Source organism: Ambystoma mexicanum, chromosome 10 (assembly GCF_040938575.1).
Source record: "Ambystoma mexicanum isolate Mex_15411 chromosome 10, UKY_AmexF1_1, whole genome shotgun sequence".
NCBI lineage: Eukaryota > Metazoa > Chordata > Amphibia > Caudata > Ambystomatidae > Ambystoma > Ambystoma mexicanum.
Genome location: NC_090932.1, coordinates 460,505,831 through 460,520,649, shown reverse-complemented (window position 1 = coordinate 460,520,649; position 14,819 = coordinate 460,505,831). Strand labels below are relative to the sequence as shown.

General features: G+C 44.0%; 1 long non-coding RNA gene across 1 annotated transcript in view; it reads left to right on the top strand.

Moving 5' to 3' along the window:
* Nucleotides 1-7,901, top strand: part of LOC138491499 (uncharacterized) — a 68,283-nt gene extending 60,382 nt beyond the window's left edge. The window contains exons 2-3 of the long non-coding RNA XR_011276023.1: nt 6,987-7,188; nt 7,494-7,901. This is a non-coding gene — a long non-coding RNA (uncharacterized lncRNA). The remainder of the gene's footprint in view (nt 1-6,986; nt 7,189-7,493) is intronic.
* Nucleotides 7,902-14,819: the final 6,918 nt, after the last annotated feature.

Sequence of the window (14,819 nt, the reverse complement as noted above, 5' to 3'; positions counted from 1 at the left end):
CTACTAAAGATCATGAGTTTGAGAGACAACAGCAATTATATCAACCACAGCTAAGTCAAGACTAAAATAGCGACAAGCTAGACGAGCCTAGGTCAAGAGATTCATCGTCTGTGGCGGGTCCATTCCCAAAAATAAGAGAACGCGTTCGGCTCTCACGATCTGCACGCGATGCGCAGCACATTTCTGGTGGAGGATCGGTAGCTACGTGTGTACATGTACCATCGAATGACTTACTAATGGCCCTGACATCAGCGATGGCAATCTCCCTGACACCTTTTACTAAATTGTATGAATCATTAAACGAAAATTTGAAGGATGTTACAACACTGCTGGCGCTCGTGAATTCAAAACTCGTTCGTTTAGAGTTAATGCACAGAGGCCAGGAGTCAAAACAAGAGGAGATAAACCAAAATCTACTGGCAGGTATGAAAGCTGCTAATGAAGCCAAACGGAACGACATGATTGATAAAAAACTGTTTGCGGAGGTTGCAAAAGAAGCGTTGGCGCTATTCCACAAACCAAACACACACCTAAAAGGAGAGGAGATGGGCAGAGCAAGTAACATGGCTCACGTGGACATGAATGAGCAGTCTACTCTTCTCACACTTCCATTCACTATAGCAACGTCCACAGAGCATATCGGTCAGCAAACGCCATCACTCCATATGAAAGATCAGTCCCCTCAAACCAACTTGAACCCGACAAGCCGGCAAATGGAATCAATTGACTTGACAAAAGGTTCAACTATCGATGCCGCTTTTCATGAGGCAACGGGTGAAGAAAATTCGAAGGAACTTCAGTGAAGAATCTGAAAAAGGTGAAGACCAGCTGTGCTCACTGGAATGCTCGTTCCATTCAGCATTTATGCAAACTAAAAATGTATCAAACCCCGCCTTGCATGACTGTCAACAAGCATCTGGCTCGCTGCTTACACAACAGGCGGTGGCTGACGATTCAGGTCTGAATGAAGCGGCTGTGGACACGACAAAGCCTGCAGGCCTATTCCCCATTTTTGGAGGTATATTGGTCGAAGCCCAAAACAAAATCAATGGGGAAGTAAGAAAAAAAATCCATCACAAGCGAAAAAGGAAAAGAACATGCCTGCTCGTAAGAAGTCGAAACAAAAGGGAGCCAGAAAATTTCTTCGCAACATCAACATGTTCCAACTGGTAGATAAAGCGATCACATCCAGTCTAAAATTAGCAGACACAATCAAGGCGAATAAACAAGTTGAGGGAGATTTGACAGGAATTATTACGCCACTTTCCGAGGCTGCACAAGATGAATCCGAGCTGGACGATCAGGAGTTACTGGAATTATCAGTTTACAAGGACCCGATTCAAGAAGTCCCTGAGCTAATACCTCCTGGTGTGCCGTGTGATCACAAAGCAGTTACTTCGCCTTCAAACTCAGGAAGGAATAGTGAGCTCAGGATGCCAGTGGTAGGCACTGCTAATTCTCACGACCTGCTGCCGGGAAATCAACAAGCGCCACCTAAAATCATAACTTCGGAGTCCCGTGACAGGGTATGTGTGATAGTTTTACCCGTAGGTGAGGCTGTTGAGTGGGAGCAAGGGCCTAAGAGCCCAGAGTTTGTCACCTTACAAGAAAAACGAGAGCGGCTGGCGAGAAGCGCGGCGGCAAAGAGTCAAAACGTTGGTGGCACAGGTGTGCCTCCGCTGATAAGAATAAATGCCGTAAAAGGAAAAAGTGAGATGGCCGAGACAGTGGTGGTTGATGATTTACCTAGATCACGGAAAACCGAGAAACAGCAGCCTGAGGTGAAGGAGATCAAACTGAAAGACAGGAACGGACATGAATCAGCCCAACCGGTAAAGCTAAGCCCTGCAATCAAATTGATGTTGGAGAGGTTGGAATGTGGTGAAAAATTAATTTTGAATCGAACAAATGTGCTAAGGCTGCTTCATCATGTGCCTAGGCTACGATCCTTGTGTTCTAAAGATCTGCGTATTATTGAATTTCCGGAGGAGCTACGCACGGATAAGGTGATCCTTCATATAAATTCCAATATAATCGCAAATGTAATTTTGGAGTCAGATGAGGAACTACTGTCTCTAGGTTTCGACACTTATAAATTAACAGATCCTGTAAGGTGCAAAACAGTAGTGATGAAAGACAGAATCGCCCAAGATCAGTTAACACAAAAAGGTAACTCAGGAGACAAATAAAGTTTAATTAGAGCTGAATCCAGAGAACAAATCATGCAAGAGCAACTGGTCGAGAATGAGCTGGCGCCCAAAGAGGGGTCATCAGTTTCGGCGCAAAGAAGTGTAAGCACTGGCAAAAAAGAAGCGACTGCGAGAACAAGTCCAATGGTGAAAATTAAAATCACCATAAACAACGGTGGCTGTGCAGATATGACTACTCCGATAATGATAAATAGCCCTGCGAATAGAGATATGACGCGTGACTGGAAGTGGTTGGCCTCGGCGTTGAATGTTAATACTCGCAGCTAATGCCTAAAGGACAGCGCGGTGCACCTATGTTCTTTTGCCTCATGGAACACGCGAGGGTTCTTACATCTGCTAAAAAATGACTGGATGCACGATTTACAATTGATTTGCCTGCAAGAAACGTGGTTGAGTGAAATGCCGGTGTCTTCTGATTTTGAGTGTGCTCTGAACCCGCTATCAAGGAAGAAAAGGGACGACCCATGTCTGGTCTCTTAACGATGATCAAACGATCATCAGGCTACCGGTTATTAAATTCATCTAATGTCACGCCTTACATTCAAGTATGTGAGATTGGCAAAAGCAACGCAATTCGACAAGTGGGGGAGGCGATCCATATAATTAATCTATACTGGAACCATTACCGAACTGGAACCCACTCGTTCATCGACCAGGTGACATCAATAATCGACAATTTATTGGAGTCAAACAAAGGGGGCTGCTTGTTAGTTTGTGGCGACTTAAATGTTGATATCTGCAAGCCACAGAATGCAACTAAGAGACAACTCGCGAATACCTGGTTAGAAGAACTCAATGTAAGAGGTCTATCAATGCTAAACGGATGTACACAAGGTGACATACCAGCTCAGCCTACGTGGCGGCGTGAATGTCAATTTTCGACCATTGACTATATTTTCGCTTCAGATATCATGCAGGCGCGGGCAAAATCCTTGAAAATCCGTACCATGAGCAACAGTGACCATGATTTGTTGGAATTAACATTCCAAGACTCAAAAGAGGAACAAAATCAAAAATGGAGATCAAAAGTTCTGGTGGAATCAAATCGTCTCCGGGTGAGATTGGATGAAAGTGACGTGGCCAACATATGCGCCCAATTTAGATCAACTTCTGAAGAGATTGAATACGTGTCTATTCTGTCCCAATTCAAAGCTAAATACATCGGGATGAAAAACTGCTCTTTCCAGAAGAAACATCGCTTCGACCTTTTGGTGATGCAGCGCAAAAGACTGATGAGGGCTGAAATACGGAAAAACAAGCAAGGGTCAGTCCACGATATAACAGCAAAAAATCGGATAACTAAACAATCCTATAAAAACTGGATAAAAAGTCACAAATGTATATTACTTCAGCAAGACGCGGAGGCAATGTTGAAGATCCTAATTACTAAGAACAGTAGAGAGTTCTGGCGATCTGTTAATCAAATGGAAGCACCGCAAGAAGCTTTGCAATCATGCCTGATATCTGAATCTGAGTGGGTGCAGCATTTCTCTGCTTTATACCACAAACATTTAGTTCCTACTATTTCAAGCCATAATTCAGTACCATGGGATCTATACTTTGCGAAGGATGAGATCCGAGAGGTTATCATGAGAGCTAAAAATTCCAGAGCACCAGGCCCTGATGGCCTGTCGAATTTCATGATTAAACAGTGCCCTGATCTCTGGACTGATTTTTGTTTCGACCTTTTTGGAAGAATTAATACACAAAAACAAGTACCAAATTCATGGAAAATTGGGATTATAGTCCCCATATTCAAAAAAGGAGACAGATTATCACCAAAAAACTACCGACCTGTGGCGCTGCTGGATGTCCTGGGCAAGATTTATGCATCGTTGCTGAAAACCAAATTGCTCAAATGGGCTACAACAGTAAAGAGAGTTGACGAAAGACAAGCGGGATTCGTAAAACTGATCGGATGCTCATTGAACCTGCTGGTCCTAAACCTACTGAAGATGGAAGCCCTCCGACTAAACACGAAGGTGTACCTGGCTTTCGTCGATTTTCTCTAGCGCTTTCGACATGATTGATCGCGAGAAGCTTTGGCAGAAACTGGAGGTGTGGGGTTGTCCAGTGGGTCTCTTAGCGGCGATTAAAGAGCTTCACACAGATACCTCCATTACAATTCGCCTAGATCAATCAGGCTCCTTGTCGGCACTAATCAAGACTCATAGGGGTGTAAAACAAGGATGTCCGTTGGCAGCAGCACTTTTTAGTCTCTTCATCTCTGATATCGGTGAGGCTATCCATTCCGTGAGAGCGTTTCCACCTAAGCTCAATGCTTCACGGATAAGTTGGCTGCTGTATGCCGACGATTTAGTAATTTTAGACTTAACCCCGATTGGCCTTCAACGGAAACTAGACGCAGTACAAAGTTATGTAAGCTCGAACAACCTCAAGATCAACGCAGCAAAGACGGAAATACTGGTGTTTGGGAACTCAAGAACGACTCAACCTGCAAATGCGAAAAAGTACGTGTGGAAACTAGATCAAGTACCGCTAAAGGTTTCAAAAAGTGTGAAGTATCTAGGTATGATACTGAATTCTAGTATCTGTGATGAGTCCTGGGTAGTAGAATCCAAGAGGAAATGTGGACAGCTAGCTTGTCAGGGTATTGTGATACACAGAAAATTTGGACGTTTTTCGTTGCACCCCCTGCGTAACTTTTATGAACAGAAAGCGGTACCTATTCTGATTTACAGTGCGGAAAATGCGTTTGGATGTTCGTCAAAGCATTGGGCATCCTTGGAGCACATGTTCTGGATGAAAGCGTTAAGTTTACCGATTGGGATATCGACTGCTTGTATGAGATACGAACTTGCGTTAATATCACTGCATGCTCGAGTCAGCTGGAATCAGCTAACCTTATTTCGGAAATCCAGAATAGAGGAAGGAATCTTGCAATTCAAGATATTACATCAGGCTTCAGCAAAAGGGTGCGACATTCTATCTCAGTGGGTGAAACGTTGCGAAGATCTGTTGGCACTATACAACATCAGCATCGAAATGCTGCTAGCAAATCCAACCGCAGCAAAGGAGAAGCTCTGGCGTGCCGACTGGATTGCCACATGTAGTGAGCGAAAGAATGCTAGCGCCATGAAAGACTCTCCGGTCGAAGCAAGAGCCTTCAATGTCCCTCAAAAGTACTTGAATTGCTTTCCAAATTCGAAAGCAAGAAGACTGTATATGTTATTCCGGTTAAATGCCTTCAAAACAAAGTAGAGGACCAGTCATTGGCCATGTAATGTTGGTGCTAATTCCACCTGTCGCCTTAGCGAAAAAGATGTGGAGTCACTTAAGCATCTTGTGCTTTTCTGTCCAGCACTAAAAGACATAAGATCAATTCACATGAGCCGGTGGTACAACGTCCATCAGTCCATAGGTGCGGAGGAATCATGGCAGATGATGTGTAATGGTCTGGATATGAAATTAATATTACCCCTGACTTCCTTCTTGGCTGTAATTGAAGTGAGACTAAATGCGCTTGATAGGCTGTGAGCGAAAGAGGTTGAGTAAAGCCATGCTCGACTCAGTGATCTTAGGTGTTATCTGAGTAGGCTGGCATAAGAGATCACAGGAAGGAATTAGGATAATGTTGGAATCATGATTTCGTTTAAATTGTTGTGTTAAATGTTTGCCTTATGTGTTTGTTTGTAATATTTTAAAGGTTTGACCTAAAAACCAACAAAATAAAAATAAAAAAAAAAATAAAAAAAAAATAAAATTATTGAAATGTGCTGAAATTCTGAAACATTTATGTTCTTGATTTTAGTATATTTATTAGCACACTTTGTATCATGGCTGATATGTTTAACCTGACTCATTGCTGCTTACGCTTTTATGTTTACTGAGTTTTTATCCTATTTTATAAATGAGAATATTATTTTATGTCTGTGTCTGATGTTACATGTACTGTATTGTATATGCATAGCCATTTGGCTGTCAGTATAAATACATGAATAAATTGGGCTGTTGTTGGGAGTGAATTAAGTAGGTTCAAAGCTAGAATAAGAGGGGTCGTGTGAACTGAACATAGGTTGAATGGGCTAGGTGGAGAATTGTGCTTAGCATTCGTAAGGGTTTGGGGGTGCCTAATTTGAACACAGTTTTGCAGAACATATAGAACATATGGCATTTCTTGGCCAGCCGTTTACAGCCTGCCAGGCTATTAGAGAAGTAGAGAGACCACAGGCAAATCAGGTGGGTTTCCTTCCGTTGGAGCAAGGCTTGTGGTGATAGCTCTCACAGCGACTACTTGTGCACGCTTTAAATAAACCTTGAATGCATCCCAGACGCAATGGAACGCTAGGTTGTTTGGAAGGGGCAGGGAAAGGGGTGGGGTGCTATAGGGTATATTACTGTTAGAAACCCACTGAGGTGATAAATACCTGGGAATGTAGGTGATAAGTCTGGACTAATTCCAGAGATTAACAATGGGGGCGGGGGGGCGTTGCGGCGGCCTCATAGTACACATGGAAATATTTGGAGGTAAGTTTAGCTGGCTTTGGCTTGGTTTTGTGGCAGAGGCTGGGAATGTGCACCCAACCTCGAGAACGAGGGTCGAAAGACTTGCAGACAGGCGGGACAGATGGGAAGGTGCTTGCTGGGGATGCCACACTCTGCAGGGTATAGGTGCGCCAGTTGGTGGTTTTAAGGGGCGTCATCTTGGCTTGCCGTTTTGCATGATGCGTCCCTAGCAGGGGCCTGCTAATAATGTTGTGAAGTGAATTAATTTGTCATGACCTATACTAATACAGTTTGTCTTTTGTTTTCAAGGTGGCAACGTTCATTGGACACCTAAAGGAAATTCACGAGGGGCTCACCTAGCCTCCGAGGCAGCTGTTCCCTGCAAAATAGTAATGGCATACTCTTGGAGTGGTGAGGGTGAAAACTGGGGTGACCATACATGTTTTCTTCGACTGGAGTTATGCAAACGTGCTCTATGTACAGCATACATAAATAACAAACGCAACGGAAGGTAATTAACTTCCAAGGAGCAATTTATGTGATTTATAAACACTAGGGCAGCCGTACGAAAGGCACCGCACCGCTACTTCCAAAACAAGTAAGTGCAGCACAAACAAACAACTGGCACAGGGGGCTCTATTGTCACAGCAGGTTTTGAATCAGTAGCACACACTGACAAATACCCCATGAAGGAGCTCTTATTGCCAATCTAATACTACTATGATGGTTAACATAAGTCGTTAAATGTGAGTAAGTGAATTGGGCGGAAGGGAGAAGTTCATAGGTGATAATATTCTTTTTATGTGTGTTTTTTAGAATTGCTGTTTAGAAATACATCATTCGACAATCCTCTCTACTTGGATCACAAGTGTCCTGATGAAAGCCTAAGCGGAAAATGCATCAATCTACCACTGACCCAAAAGTGTGGGGCACCAGTAGTCACCGCATAAAGGCTGGAAACAGATTTTGTTTACTGTCGACACTTTCCCAATGGGTTTCTTCTCTTTTGCTTTGTAAAAGAAATGTGCAAAAAATCACCCATTAGCTACTAACATCACCCTGTAGATACAGGAACTATCTTTGGATGATATAGAGTATCAGCACTTGTCTGTCATGTATCCATGTGTGAATAGTTGTTTTATGGGTCTGGGCACTTTTCTAATGCCCAGTTGTCTTATTATGTCTATACATTATGTATAAATAAATACGAATCTATTTTTGGATAAATCCCCGACCATATCGTCTTTATATATGTTAGATAAGATGGGTTTTCCCATTTTTGTTCACATCAGGTATATGCTAATTTTCTCAGCCCTATACGATATTAGCAGGTAGCTTGTTGTGGACCTTGTTTGCTTATCTATGGTCTCTAGTCCTCCCCCAACAAGCCCCTAAAAAAAAAAAAGAGGACGCTGTGATCGCTCGTTTCTTAATTACAGTACATTGGAATAGACTAGGTAACTTGGAAGACGCCGATGACGCCACCACCGCCAGTCGGGGGCAGGCTCTCTGATTAAGGAGCTCAGTGGCTGCAGTCCGTAAGAGAGACGCTTTTACACAAGAGGGAAGGCCGGGCCAGAGGCCCTCTCCAAGGTCTGATACGCCGCCAGACACGTCCCGAGTGGCCCTTTCGATAGCATCATTGTTGTGATGAATGTGAGTGTGTGCGTTAAGTGAAAGTTGGTGGTAAGTCCCTTGCCCCAGGGCGAGCCACGACCCAGTGTCTGGGGGAGAAGTCTCTGTCGCCGGTAACCAGCAGAGATTCATGGCGGAGTCACAGGTCGATCCCAAAAGAAAGCGCTGACAGATACCACAAAGGGGACTGCGCAGCCATAGCTTAGAAAGTAGGGTGCCCCGGAATACTAGACTCAGGGGAGGCCCTGGGAAAAGGGGTAGCGGTAGAGGGCTTGGAAGTTCTTCCAACTCCAACGCAGGGGGTGTCTGGGAAGCTAGGGAGAAGGGGAATGAAAGCAAATGGGGAATGGAAAGTAATGGGGGAACAGAAACTTGGAAAGGGCGGGGAAGTAGTGGGGAATGGGAAGAATTTGGTTACAGGAAGGACTGGGAAAGGAAAGGGTTTGGGGAATGGATAAGGATGGGGGCAAGGAAGGAGTTGGGTAAGGAAAGACTTGGGAGAATGGGAAGCAGTTGGAGAATGGGATAGTTGGGGAATAGGAAGAGTTGGGCACGGAAAGGCATTGGAGGAGTAAGGATTTTAGGTCTGGAAGGAATTGGGCGGTTAAATAAACAGTGGTATGGGGGTACTGGGGATAGAATCGATTAGCAATGAAAGGAGTTGGGGGGCAGGCAAAAGCATTTGGGGAATTAAGATGTGGGGCCTAGGAAGAACTTGGGGAGGAAGTGATAGGTATTTGGGGAATAGAAAGAACAGAAAGGAAACCATAAGGGGGGAAATGGACAAAACGGAAGGGAGATGAAAGCTCTGTGGGAGTGAGAAGAGACTCTGGAAGGGGGGATGGGTTAGACTGGGTGAAGGAGCAACGAGTGGAGAAAGTAAGAAATGGGGAAATAGAAAGAGAAGTAAGAAACCAATGAAAGAAGGGTAGAATGTGAAGAAAGAAACTAATCAATAGAAATAGGATAGAATGTGAAGAGAGAAAATTCATGAATAGAAGGAAAGATATAAGAAAAAGAAAAACAACAAAAATAATACATTCAAAAATAAGTAAAGAAATGGCCATGGGTAGAGAGAGAATGACTATGGAGGGAGGGGTCTACCCGGCAGGGTCCTCTGGACACTGACAGGGGGAGGTGCTTAACAAGCCAGTCCCAGCGCAGAATAATCCTGAAGTGTAGTGGAGAAATGGATCACCTGTAAGATAACTCCTGGCTTGATGCTTCAATAAAGCTTGCTACAGCATTTGTGACTTCCACCTTTGAAAACTGGTCCTGCCTCTTTATTTTGGGGAATTCTCAAGGGGTCCTTTCGGGGAGGTGGAGAGAGAGCCAGCCGAGGGGAAAGGTCTAGTATGATGAGTGAGGTGGTGGATGCCTTCAACTATGGGGGGGGTGCGCAGCTGTGGTCTGTCCCCGCTACACCAGGCGAATGTGCCATCAGGACGGCGAATGGCGTGCACCGCTCTTAGTGGGGACATTCAACCAGGGGGATGGAGAGGAAGGAGGGACGGATGATACGGCCCCCACTCACGGGCGCAGAGGAGGAGCAGGGCCAGAGACGAGGGGGGGGGTTTATAAGGCCCCAGGGCCTGTGAGTGCGCCCTCTTAGTCCTGCTCCCCCAGCTCAGAGGAACCCACCCGTCCCTTTTTCTTTTTCTTTTTGTTTTTGCATGGTCCTGTTACTGTCTTGTGGTGATCTGTTTTTCTTTCAGAGTTGCCCAGTGGATGTTACATGGTGATCCCAATAAAAAGCGCTGTCAGATAGCGCAAAGGGTACTGCCATAGCTTAGAAGGTAAGGCACCCAGGAGTACTAGAATCCGGGAGGCCAGGGGAAATGGGCAGGGGTAGGGTCTGGTAAGTCCTTCCAACTCCAATGCGGGGGGGGGAGCTAGGGAGAAGGGGAATGAAAGCAAATGGAGGAAGGGAATGTAATGGAAACTTGGGGAAAAGGGAGGGGAAGTAGTAGGGAACTGGAAGAATTTGGTTACAGGAAGGACTTGGAAAGGAAAGGGTTTGAGGAATGGATATGATTGGGCAATGATGATATTAATTATTTGTTTGGTAATACAAATAAAGGCTAATAAATGATAAATCCCAGGGATATTTAAAGTAGAATGCAACCTACATCACGGACAGAAATTCGGTTAGATTTGTGGCGCTCTGTGTACTAGCTCCTGGTCGTACCAAGGTAGCTCCTGCCTGTACGTGATGCCAAATACCCAGGAGCTGCTTTTAGCTCCTGCTTGTTGATTCTCAATTTCGACCCCTGCATTGTTGGTAGGCAAAACATATACATGTGATTCACTAAGGTTTCCAAGAAACCTAGCAGGAGAGTGCCCTTTAGGCACACATCAACGCAATAATGTGTGCTGCAGGCCATACTTTGTGTGCAGTTATTTCATCTCACTATCAAGTGACTAACACAAATGGTACACTTACCTGGGAAGAAAATTTGAAAGTGAATTTAAACAAAGTTTATTTCACAAACACATTTTAGGATACCAATGCAAGTTATTCAGGGAAAATGATTTTTGCCAAAATTACAGTACAATCACATGGTGCCTGATCCCTGCATTGACAAGTTGGTCTGTGTTTAGACTTACAGGGCAGTGAGGGCTTGGTATATATTTTACTTTACTGGTCAAAATGCTTTGAAATAAAAATAATATATGCATTACTTTGCTCTAATGCCTCCCCCAATCTCATTAGTGATTAATTGTGAAAAATTAAGGTTAGACGTGACTAGGGTTTAAACAGCGGTAAGTGAAGATTTCTGAAACTAGGGAAATCGGTTGTCCATTGACAAATTCACTATTATTAGTCATTTATAGACTAATTCTACCAAGGTGGCATCCAATGATCTAACTCCCTTTATTCTTACATGAAGTAGTAGTAGTAGTATCGAGTAGTAGGTGAAGGGAGTAGTAGTTGTACAGAGGTGGGAGTAGTAAATGGAGGCAGGAGTGAGAAGCAACATCAAAGGGTGGAGGGGATGCCTAAAACAATGAGACTTCAGAGGGACAGATGATTAGCAGGAGAAGTGTGTAGAGCAGAGGAAGTGGAGTAGGAAGAAGAGAGGGAGAGGTGAGAACAGGTTTGATCGGAGGAACACTAACTCCAAAAGGGTGTCTGAAATGGACAAATTCCCAAATCCCTGTAGAACACTTCCACTTGGATACAGTAGGAAACATTAGTAAGTGCCTGGGGGAGATTGGTAAGAGAAGGCGTTCAGCCTTTAGGTCATCCCCATCTAGTGGAAGGCAGTCCTAGACAGTACGGGTCAATCCACTATATCTAATAATTTAGGGTTATGTACACCTGTGTTAGGGAGGATGTTCAAATTAATATAAGCTATCAAACCACCTCTGAGCATTGAGAGTGTTTTCTTGTGCCATACAGAATGTAAAACACAGACTGATGGGTTACATTAACAATCTATAAGCTTGGCTTTAGGCGAGCACAAAGTTGTGCTTCAATGAAAAATCACAGGCATGAAAATATTATTTAAAGGGATAGGCACTGACTCCCCAATCCTATTTGGCATTTATAATCTTTTTAATACAGGTACATTTCTTTTCCGGGTAATGTTAAGAGAAATATTTCATTTGTCTTTTAAATTGGCATCAGTTTCTGGGAATGGAATTCGAGGCACTAAACACCCTCTCATCCCACTAGAATGGCTATACTCAGAAATTCTCTTTTTTCTCTATGGCTTTCACAGGTCAACAGTTTAAAAATCCTCTGTAGTGAAATGTTGTATACCAGTTCACAATTCCAGTTTTTAAATACACCCGTGAAAAGAAATACATAGTTTAATTTACTTGGCTACCGTCAGAAACCACAGCACGTTTGGTGCCAATATGCTATATAATTCTGTTTTAAATTATTTCCCTAGCAACATTGAAAATGGACAGAAAACAAGCTGCATTACTGGTTCAGGCTCCCACTAGACAAAGCCAGCAAGGGGAATCCCCCCATCACCTCAGGGTATTCTCTTACATTAGCACATATTTCCTGCTTGAAATAGGAGTCTTTCTTTACTTGAAGCTAAACTCACGGCCATGTGATTCCCCTGCCAGCATTTATGTACCGGCAAGCATGGCAGCGCAGCGGGCACTCCTAATGTTCAAAAGGCAAGCCTGTCTGTGCCTGTCCGAACCTCGAAGGCTATATTGATCGGCTTATCCCTCTCGGCCTCTCAGTCCCTTCATGTGTTTACAGATTATCATCCCCCTACACCTGATTCTTCTTTTCCCCTGGCCTTAGTGAACTGGCTGCTAATTTAAAAACGTTGCCAATGTTTTTATCATTGGTGATTTAAATTTAGACCCTAATGATCTTGCTAATCGTGCCTCTACTAGTTTGTTTGCAATGGAGGATCTGGGTCTCCCCCCGATGGTGCATCAGCCTACTCACAATCATGGCAACTCACTTGATCTAATATTCTCAGCTGCTAAAATGGCTACTGTAGTCTCTGCCAAGCCTGTTCCTTGGACAGATCATTTAATTGTACCCTTCACTATTAATATACCACTGGCTCAGGTAATTAGGCCTAGTCAGGGTCTGCGTAAATGTCATTTGACAAACTCTGATGAGATTTCTGCTCAGCTTGCCAAGGCCTGTATGCCATCTGCCAATGCTGATCTTGAAGGCATCTCACAGATATTGACAGCCACAGCTAATAAATTAGCTCCTTTGAGGCCATGCTGTCTGCTCTTGCACCCGGCTGAGCCTTTGTTCACTCCTCGGTTAGTTGAACTCAGGCTCCTTTGTAAACAGACAGAGTGAAAATGGAGGGCTGGGTACTGTCCGAACATGAAAATCCTATTACCCACTTCAATGGCGACTTATCATGAAGCTAGCTTTGTGACTAAATACTCCTACATTTCACTCTTCGTGTAGAGGCTGCTCTGAATCAGCCGAAGGAGCTTTTTCAGATTGTTAAATCACTATCTTCTAAGACGAGTGAAGAGGAGGCTTTTGTCCCCTCTCAAACTTTATGTGACTCCTTGTCAATCTATTTTCATGATAAAAATCCTGGCATTTTGACAGAAGATTGCCTCTTCTATGGAGCCAACTCCTACAGATCTTAACCTGCTATCTAATGGATTTCAGCTGCCTTCTTGTTCTGTCTTCCCTCAATTCTCCTCACTGGATATTATCAATGCCACTCAGAGGATGGGGTCAGCCTTGCCTCTGTAGTCTATTTCCCTTTCCATTATGAAAGCTATTATTGCGGACATTGCTCCTGCCGTGACCGGGGCAGTTAATCAGTCTTTTTCTTCTGCTTGTATTCCCTCCACTCTCAAAAACACCCTGGTGATACAACTTCTAAAAATAAATTCTTTGGACCCTTCCTGCTAACTATCGCCCCATTTCTCTTTGACCTTTTCTTATGAAAGTTTTGCAATCGCTCGTCTCTCCCTTACTCTCCTCCTTTTTTGGAAAAGTCTTTGTTGTTTAACACTTTTCAATCTGCCTTCAGACCAGGGCGATGAAGTGAGTTTGTGCTTGTTTCAGTCATAGACTATCTTGCATGATTGTCTGACCAGGGTGGGGGAGCTGTCTATTAGATCTTTCGGCTGCCTTTGACACCGTAGATGACGCCACCTGCTTTGTAGGCTGACAACTGCTGGTATTTTAGGCTCAGTCATCTCCAGGTTTGGGTCCTTTTTGGTCATCGTTCATAATCACTTTCTCTTTTGACCTTTTCAATCTGAACCCATCCCTATCACTTGTGGAGCCCTCAGGGTTCTGCTCTTTCTCCCATTCTGTTTAATGTCTAGATTCAGCCATTGGCCAGGCTCATCCAGTGCCACAGGGTCCGCTGCTACTCTTACAATTCTCAAATTGCCATGCACCTAGATCTGGCCACTGCGGACGCAGCCCTCGTATGTGTGGCTGCTTGGAGTCTGTGGATAGCTGGATAAATAAAAACTGGCTGAAGCTGAATGCTGACAAAACGGAAGTTCTGGTGATGGGTCCCCCTTCTTACACTTCCTTCTTGACACAGGCCTTTTGGCCTATTTCTCTGGGTCCACTTCCAACCGCTGTTGAAGTAGTAAAGGACCTGGGCAGGCCCAGGTCAGTATGGTCTGCAAAAATGGCTATTTTAAACTCAAAAACCTCCGGAAGGTTCTTCCCTTTTTTATCAATTCACCTTTGCAGCCCTGTGGTATCATCTTCCATTCTTAGAATTATTGATTACTGCAACTCTTTATATTTAGCTCAGCCTTGTTATCTTCTTATAGGCTTCAGCTGCTGCAGTACTCTGCAGCCAGGGCTGCTACTGGCACTCGATGAGATACTTGCATTTCTCCTGTTCTTCGCCATCTCCATTGGCTTGCTGTTGCTCGCCACATTGAGTTCAAGGCACTCTACATCGTTCACCATGCTTTTTATGGAGTAGGTGAAGAGTTCCTTCAGGACAAATTTCGTCCTTATACTCCTGCCGAGCTTTAAGATAGGAGCATGCTTATCTCATACAGTAACCTAGGTATAAA